The following is a 9,360-nucleotide window of genomic DNA, read 5'->3' on the forward strand; positions in this document are numbered from 1 at the left end:
CAGAAATCTTTCTTCACTAACTACTTGATTGAAATGCAGTTGAGGTACCCTCAAGGTGACGGATGAGGGGTGTGTATATGTGGGATTATGAAATTATGGAAGTTTCTGTATTCCATGTGCTTCAACATATAGTCATTATTATTTATTATTTTTGATGCTGAAATTATTCGATCTTTAGCCAATGTCCCTTCAAGCTGCCTCCCATGATCTTTTAAAAATTCCTCAGGTAGTTGTTGACAACTTCTTTACTTTATGGTTCAATAGATCTCTTAGGTTCAACTTAAACATTTCCTGCCCTAGAGCTGGAGTCATCCATTTCTCCAGGGAGCCCTGGTTCCTTTTTGTGAGAGACGGTATTTATAGAGCAAAGATTGGTCACTAAAGGTGCTTATTGCTACTGGAGTCTCATTTCTTCAGAAGACAGAGCTGGAAAATACATGTTATTTTTTTAAAAAGTAAGCCCTGAGTTCATATTGATATTTCCAGTTCAATTTTGAGATTATAAGATTCTTAACTAAGCTTAAACAATTTTTAATCTCTGGCTGCTTTTACAACTCTTTCTTTGTCTTTAGTATTCTTCACTTTCCTTCCAAGCATCTAGGGGTGGATTTCTTTTTATTTATCATGCTTGATATTATGCTGTGCATCCATCCTGTATCTGTGTATTTATATACTTCATCAGTCTTGGAATACTCTTCCTCTATCTCTTCATGTATTGCTTCTCCTATAGTCTCTCTATAATGCCCTTCTGGGATTTCAGTTAGACAACTGAATATATACTCTATTTTATTTTTACATAATATTTTTTTTCATATTCTTTTCCATTATGGTTTATCACAGGATATTGAATATAGTTCCCTGTATGGTATTATTTACTGATGGAAAAACTGAAGGAAGATTAAATTCCACCACTGGGGAATGTTTAACTAAATTATTATATGTACATAAAATGAATATTATGAAGTCATTTACATGGTATTGATAAAGTTTTAAAAATAGTGTACAAAATTATCTTAAATAATTTTTTTAAAGGGCTTCAAATGCTTGGCTTATTTATTTATTTATTTATTTATTTTTGGCTGTGTTGGGTCTTCATTTCTGTGTGAGGGCTTTCTCTAGTTGTGGCAAGCAGGGGCCACTCTTCATCGCGGTGCGCGGGCCTCTTACTATCGCAGCCTCTCTTGTTGCAGACCACAGGCTCCAGATGCGCAGGCTCAGTAATTGTGGCTCACAGGCCCAGTTGCTCCGCGGCATGTGGGATCTTCCCAGACCAGGGCTCGAACGCGTGTCCCCTGCATTAGCAGGCAGATCCTCAACCACTGTGCCACCAGGGAAGCCCTAGCTTAAATAATTTTAAGCAAAAAAATCAATATATCAGTTATATACACACTTAACTCAATTATATATAAATTATGCACAGAAATAAAAGTGTGATCCATTGAAAGTAGGATAAGAAAAATAGACAAGACGGTGGTCCTTGCAGCACAATAGAGCAGTGAAAAATAAATGCAATATAGCTACACAAATCAACACGAACAAATCTCATGACCATGAAAAAGCAAACTACAGAAAAATACATGCAGTATGATTTTATAGAAAAATCAAGACTAAATGAAACAACATATTGCTTAGAAGTGGGTACCAGTTTGGACCATGTGGAATTGCTTAATACATATGTGGTAAAACTATAAGGAAAAGTGAAGTGAAACACAAAATTCAAAACACCTTAATGTCGTTGGGAATGAAAGGGCTGGGATCTGGGAAGGGCAGCAGGGATTTCAAAAGTTCTGGTTTATTAACTGGGTGGTGGATCCACTGATGTTTGCTTTGTTTTTATTCCTTGTATTTTAAACATATGTAATAAATATTGTTTTATAATTATTCAGTATTTAATAAGACCATATATTTAAAAGAAGAAAAGGAAATATGATATTCATTACTGCATCTGGGCATTTTGATTATGTGTGATTTTTTTCCCCTCTTCTATATTTTTATATGTCATTAAAATTTTATACAGCAAGAATGTATTACTTTTATGGTCAGAAAAAATCTCCTAGCTAAGTTGGAAAGTTGGCAGGAAAAAGAAGAATGTTTTTAGAAATGAGCCTCATGGACTTCCCTGGTGGTCCAGTGGTTAAGATTCCGTGCTTCCAATGTAGGGGACAGGGGTTCAATCCCTGGTCAGGGAACTAAGATATCACATGCCATGAGGCACAACCAAATAAATAAATAAATAAAAATTTAAAAGTTAAAAAAAAAAGAAATGAGTCTTATATTGGAATGTTAAAAAAAACCCGAAAATTTAGGTGTGATGTTTTACTGTTCCTCATGCATAAGAAGAAAACAACATGTATTTTTTTTTTTGCATGTTGGCAATAATATGTACCTCACAAGATTATTGCAATGATCTCAAAGTGATGACACTTAGAGAATGTTACACAGTATTCTACAAGTATTAATTACTGTGAAAAATGAATTAGAAAGACTAAGCATAAAATTGTTCATATAGAATTTATAAAGCATTCTCTAACAGTAAAACTTGGGAGATTTTACAAATGTTAACAAGATAAGTATAATATCTTTCTCTAGAGATTTAAAAGTAATTTATTATGGACAATTTCAAACATGCCTGAAAAATGGGGAGAACAGTTTAATGAATTGCCATATATCTATTACCCAGATTCAACAATTATCAAAATTTTGTCAAACTTGCTTCATCTTTTCCCCTTGTGTGTGTGTTGATGAAGTATTTGGAAACAAAATTTAGACTTAATGCATCTCTAAAATATGTGAACTTTTTCTTACATAGACATAATGCCATTATCACATTTAACAAAATTAACAATAATTCCTTGGTATTCTCTAATATCAGGTCATATTCAAATTTCCCCAATTTTCTCAGAAATGTCTTTTCATACTTGGTCTGTTTGTATTAGGATCCACATACTACATTTAGTAATTGTGTCTTATAAATTTTTCTTAGTCTAGGGCCATCTCTCCTTTTTTTCTTTGTTGTTTGTTTTTCTCGTAACAGTGACATGTTGAAAAAACTGGATCAGTTGTCCTGTGGAATGTCCCAATTTTTGTTTTTATCTCTGACCTTCCTCGTGGTGTGGTATTGTTTAATTTTTTTTTTTTCTGTCCTGTGTTGCTGTAAACTGGAAATCAGCTCTGAAGGCTTGATCAGCTTTGGGTTCTTGTTTTGTTGAGACCACTTTGTACAGAGGGCTGTGTACTATATATTGCATCACATCAACACGCTCATATTGTCCATTTGTTCCATGTTCACTGTTTTCTCACTTTAACAATTCCATTTTTCTTTTCTAGAAGCACTAATTTTTTTCTATTCTATTTTGTCCTTTTTAAAAAATTGTATCTATGTATTTATTTTTTTGGCTGCACTGGGTCCTCATTGCTGCGTGCAGGCTTTCTCTAGTTGCAGCAAGCGGGGCTACTCTTCGTTGTGGTGCGCGGGCTTCTCATTGCGTTGGCTTCTCTTTTTGCAGAGCATGGGCTCTAGGCACAGCGAGCTCAGTTGTTGTGGGCTCAGTAGTTGTGGCACGCGGGGCCCAGAGCTCGCGGGCTTCAGTAGTTGTGACGCATGGGATCAGTAGCTGCAGCTCATGGGCTCTAGAGCTTGGCCTCAGTAGTTGTGTTGCACGGGCTTAGCTGCCCCTCGGCACGTGGGATCTTCCCAGACCATGGATCAAACCCGTGTCCCCTGCATCGGCAGGCGGATTTTTAACCACTGGATCACCAGTGAAGTCCTATTTTGTCCTTTTAAATAGTCTCTCTTCTCTTGCTCATTTGTGATTCCATCTCTTATTTCCTTAAACATTTCATACATAGGAGTTTCCATTATGTAGCTGATAATTCCACTCTAATTAAGAATCTACGTCTGTTGTTTGTTGTTTCTGCTGACTGCCACTCTTTGTGGTTTGCGTGGTACTCTTTGACTGTTTAGGTGAAAAGGGATGCTTTCCTCCAGAAAGGGGATGGTTTTGCTTCCAGGAGAAACTGTGGGCCCCAGGGCCTGGAACCACCTTGGTTCCCTTATAGAGTCCTGGCCTTGATGTTGAGCCCCAGGCTCATGTGCCCACCTGCTTCAGTCCTGCAGATTGATCGAGGGCTGCTCTTGGCATTTGGCTCAGGCAGCCCTGACTTGAATTCCTATCATTTACCTTTCTGGTTTCAGCTTAAGGTTTTTGCTTCTTTTATATTTTGTTTGGTTTTGTTTTTCTTTTCTTTTTTGAGATTTTTCTTGTTTTTAATGAGCTCAGAAAAATTTCATGTTTTATGTAACCTCTAGTTGTTTTGTAGTAGGAGGGCCCTTCATAAGTATCTAGTAAGCCACACTCCTGCAAGGAAGTGGGAGCCGACAACACAGTTTGTAGAATTAAAATGTGAAAACAACCTGAATGTGCATCAGTAGGGTGACAATTTAATGAATTATGGAACATTGCTACAATGGAACACTATGGAATAGTTTAAATCAAGAAGAGATGGGGACTTGGCAGTCCAGTGGTTAAGACTTCGGCTTCCAATGCAAGGGGTACGGATTCGATCCCTGGTCGGGGAGCTAAGATCCCACATGCCTCATGGCCAAAACACCAAAACATAAAGCAGAAGCAATATTGTAACAAATTCAGTAATGACTTTAAAAATGGTCCACATCAAAAAAAATCTTTAAAAAAATAGAAGAGATGGATCTACCAGCAATTCCACTCCTGGGAATATGTCTGAAGAAAACCAAATTTGAAAAGATAAATGCACCTCAATGTTCATAGCAGCATTATTTACAATAGCCAAGACATGGAAACAACCTAGGTGTCTATCAACTGATGAATGGGTAATGAGATGTGAGATAATATATATATGGAATATTACTCAGCCATAAAAAAAGAATTAAATTTTGCCATTTGCAATAGCATGGATGGACATAAGTCAGAAAGAGAAAGACAAATACTCTTATGTTATCATTTACATATGGAATCTAAAAAATAAAACAGACGAGTGACTATAACAAAACAGAAACAGACTCACAGATATAGAGAACAAACTAGTGGTTACCAGTGGGGAGAGGGGAGGGGAGAGGGGCAAGATGGGGGTATGGGATTAAGAGGTACAAATTACTATGTATAAAATAAGCTACAAAGATATGTCATATAGCACAGGGAATATAGCCAATATTTCACAATAACTTTATTTATTTATTTTTATTTATTTTATTTTATTTTTTGGTATGCGGGCCTCTCACTGTTGTGGCCTCTCCCGTTGCGGAGCACAGACTCCAGACGCGCAGGCTCACGGGCCTAGCCACTCCATGGCATGTGGGATCTTCCTGGACCGGGGCATGAACCCGTGTCCCCTGCATCTGCAGGTGGACTCTCAACCACTGCGCCACCAGGGAAGCCCCTACAATAACTTCAAACGGAGTATAATCTATAAAAATTTTGAGTCACTATGTTGTACACCTGAAACTAACATAATATTGTAAATCAACTATACCTCAATTAAAAAAGTGATGGATTTATGCATAATGACTGGAAAATCTCTTATACATGTTGTTTAATGAAAAAGCAATGTGGCATTATCCAATTTACATACTAGAAAAAGTCCAAGTCAATCTATATGGAGGTAAATAAATTAAAATAGCCCTTGAAGAAGCCACAGCAGTCTGTGAATAAAAATTACCTCTGGGGGCTTCCCTGGTGGCGCAGTGGTTGAGAGTCCACCTGCCGATGCAGAGGACACGGGTTCGTGCCCCGGTCCGGAAAGATCCCACATGCCGCGGAGCTGCTGGGCCCGTGAGCCATGGCCGCTGAGCCTGAGCGTCTGGAGCCTGTGCTGCGCAATGGGAGAAGCCACAACAGTGAGAGGCCCGCGTACCGCAAAAAAAAAAAAAAAAAAAATTACCTCTGGGGCAAGAAGAGGCAGGGGTGGAGGCTAAGGCTGAATTTTACCCTTTATCTATATCAGTATGGTTTTGATTTCTTTTTTCTTTTGGAATAATAGAATGTGTTTACATAGTATTTGTGTAAATTCCCTTTTAAAAAGGAAGTTTTCTGCTGTGTCAATTGCCTCAGAGAGGCCAAGGAAGGACTGCAAAGTATCTACTGAATTTGGCAACTTGGAGGCTACTGGTAACTTCAGGACGAGCTGTGGGTGAGGTGGACTCCAGACGGCAGGGGTGGAGGGTGGGTGGGGCGGGGAGGTAGGAAGCGCACCTGTGAAAGAGTGAGAAAGGCAAGGAAGCCACCATATAGGAGCAGAGTAAGTAAAGGTTCTAATAGGTTCTGATAGGATGGAGCCTGAGAGGAAAGACAGCAGGCCGAACAGGAGTGAGGGGCAAGGTGTGGTCCTAAACAGGCAAACAAGGAACCAGAAACTGGAAGTCTGAAGGATTAGAAACAGGCTGGGAAGGGTAGATGGCTCAGGATGATTTGTTGTGGAAGCTGTGAATATTATTCAAGGACATTACTGGCTCGTTTCTCTTGAGTGTATGTGCTTGTGTGTGATGGTCGGGGGCTGATGGTGTTGGTGCCTGATCAAAGGACCCTTTCAGAGCAGGATTGGGTTTTTGGTTTTTTTTTTTTTTTTTGGCCGTGGCCGCGTGGCATGCAGATTCTTGGTTCTCAGACGAGTGACGGAACCCATGCCCCCTGCAGTGGAAGCACAGAGTCCTAACCATTGGACTTCCAGGGAATTCCTTCCTATCAAGATTGTTGAAGTTGGGTGGTAGACCTTGTTTGGGGCAGATGCAGTGGAAGTTTGAGGGGTCAGGTTGAGAGTGATGCTCCTTGGAGAATCCAATAGGAGGGAATGAGGAAGGAAAGCACCTAATACTATACCTGGCACATAGTAGACACTCATGAATACTGGTTGACTGTTGTCAAGGGATAGAAGCCTCAATAAGATTGAAGAGCAGGCATTGAGAGACTAAGGGTACAAGAGTGGGAGGGGTAGCAGGTTGGTGTCAGAAAGTGGGATATTGAGAGGCTAGGGTTTCAACAGTGGTTTGGTGTTGGCCATGACAATATTTTAGCTATGGCTTGATGGAATGGGGTGGAAGATAAGGTCTTCTGAAGAAATCACAAGATAGTGAGGGTTTTTGAATGCTGGGAGATCTTAAAATTTGGAGTGCCCTCCTTTGCCTACCAGGGTCTCAGATTTCCAGGCTGTGGTCTCCGATCTCCCTACTCACTGGTCTTTGATTGTACATTCTCTGCCTGTGCCTTCACTCAGCATTTTCAGTTAACTTCCTGGCTGAGTGGGAACCTGCCTGAGCTCCTGGGTACCCCAAGCAATGACAACAGCCCAGTTGTGCTCTTCCATATGCCTCAGGATCTGCTGTCACCTGACTCATGGATCTTCAGCCTGTGCAGGAGCTTGTCCTCCAGTCCTGAGCATCCTGTGAAGATGTGAACACATCTATTTGCCCACTCAGAGAGAAAAGGAACATCACAGTTAGAAAGATTACGTATTTTACAATTGTTCAGACGCTATTGATTTCCAAAACTTTTTTATAAGCACCAATTTTTCTACCCCTCACATTATCCCAGGAAGTTAAACTAATACAGGAAATATGAGCAGAGGGAGTCTGGTGGTGGGGACAGGGCATGGCACATGACCATGGAGACATAATAGGCCAGGTTCTGAGCCTCAGATTTGCTGAACCAGACACTTGAATTTTGTGAGGTCCCCAAAGTGAGCATTCTCACCAGGACTGATTCACACTGGCCAAATTGATAAGGGATTAATGTACAAACCAGATTTAGAATTTTACTTACAGTAAGGAGTATATTTTTCAAAATATACTCCTGTATCTATACAAAATGCCTCCTGTATTTATATTCCTTCCCCAGAGGATTGCATGCAGACTCATGGCTTGAAAAACCACCTATGCCCTGATGACTCAAATATGTATCTCTAGCCCCAGTCTCTCCCCTTACTTGTCTATCCAACTGTCTAGTTTACCTCTCCTTCGAATTGACTAATAGACATCTCATGGCTGCCCCACTTCCTGCCAAGATGGGAATTCACTTGAGCTGCTGGCTCCCTCTCTGAGCTGAACACAGGAGGAATTATAGAGAGAAATTTGAAATCCTGGAAATAGCATCAAAGAAGAAACCACTGGGGAGCTAAACGGCTACTTAGAATTGGACTGTGTGCTTGTGGTTGTGTGTGTGTGTGTGTGGGTGGAGGGTAGTTACAGTCCAAGGCAAGGGTAGCTGTAACCATAAGGATAAAAGAAAAGTGATTGACTTTTTAAAATTCATTTTTTGCTTTTTTCCACTATAATTTATTGCAAGATATTGAATCTAGTTCCCTGTGCTATACAGTAAATCCTTGTTTTTAATTTTATTTATGGTAATGTGCTATTTAATCCCATACTCCCAATTTATCTCTCTCCCCCTTCCCCTTTGGTAACCATAAGTTTGTTTTCTTTTTTTTAAATCTTTTCTTTATTAATTTTTATTGGAGTATAGTTGCTTTACAATGTTGTGTTAGTTTCTGCTGTACAGCAAAGTGAATCAGCTATACATATACATATATCCCCTCTTTTTTGGATTTCCTTCCCATCTGGGTCACCACAGAGCTTCCTGTGCTATTTTACACACAGTGCTGTATCTATGTCAATCCCAATCTCCCAATTCATCCCACCCCCCATAAGTTTGGTTTCTATGTTTGTGAGTCTGTTTCTGTTTTGTAAATAAGTTCATTTGTACTATTTTTTAGATTCCACATATAAGTGATATGATATTTGTCTTTGTCTGACTTACTTCATTTAATATGATAATCTCTAGGTCCATCCGTGTTGATGCAAATGGCATTATTTCGCTCTTTTCCATTGTGTGTGTGTGTGTGTGTGTGTGTGTGTGTGTGTGTGTGTGTATCTATATCTATATATATCTATCACATCTTCTTTTTCCATTCATCTGTTGATGGACACTTAGTTTGCTTCCATGTCTCGGCCATTGTAAATAGTGCCGTTATGAACATTGGGGTGCATGTATCTTTTCGAATTAGAGCTTTTGTCTTTTCTGGATATATGCCTAGGAGTGGGATTGCTGGATCATATGGTAACTCTATTCTTAGTTTTTAAAGGAACCTCCATACTGTTTTTCACAGTGGCTGCACCAATTTACATTTCCACCAACAGTGGAGGAGGGATCCCTTTTCTCCACACCCCCTCCAGCACTTATTATTTGTAGACTTTTTGATGATGGCCATTCTGACTGGTGTGAGGTAATACCTCATTGTAGTTTTATGTGCATTTCTCTAATAATTAGTGATGTTGAGCATATGAGTGTTGGCCATCTGTATGTCTTCTTTGGAGAAATGTCTGTTTAAGTCTTC

Source organism: Lipotes vexillifer, unplaced genomic scaffold (genome assembly GCF_000442215.2).
Source record: "Lipotes vexillifer unplaced genomic scaffold, Lipotes_vexillifer_v1.1 scaffold253, whole genome shotgun sequence".
Lineage (NCBI taxonomy): Eukaryota > Metazoa > Chordata > Mammalia > Artiodactyla > Lipotidae > Lipotes > Lipotes vexillifer.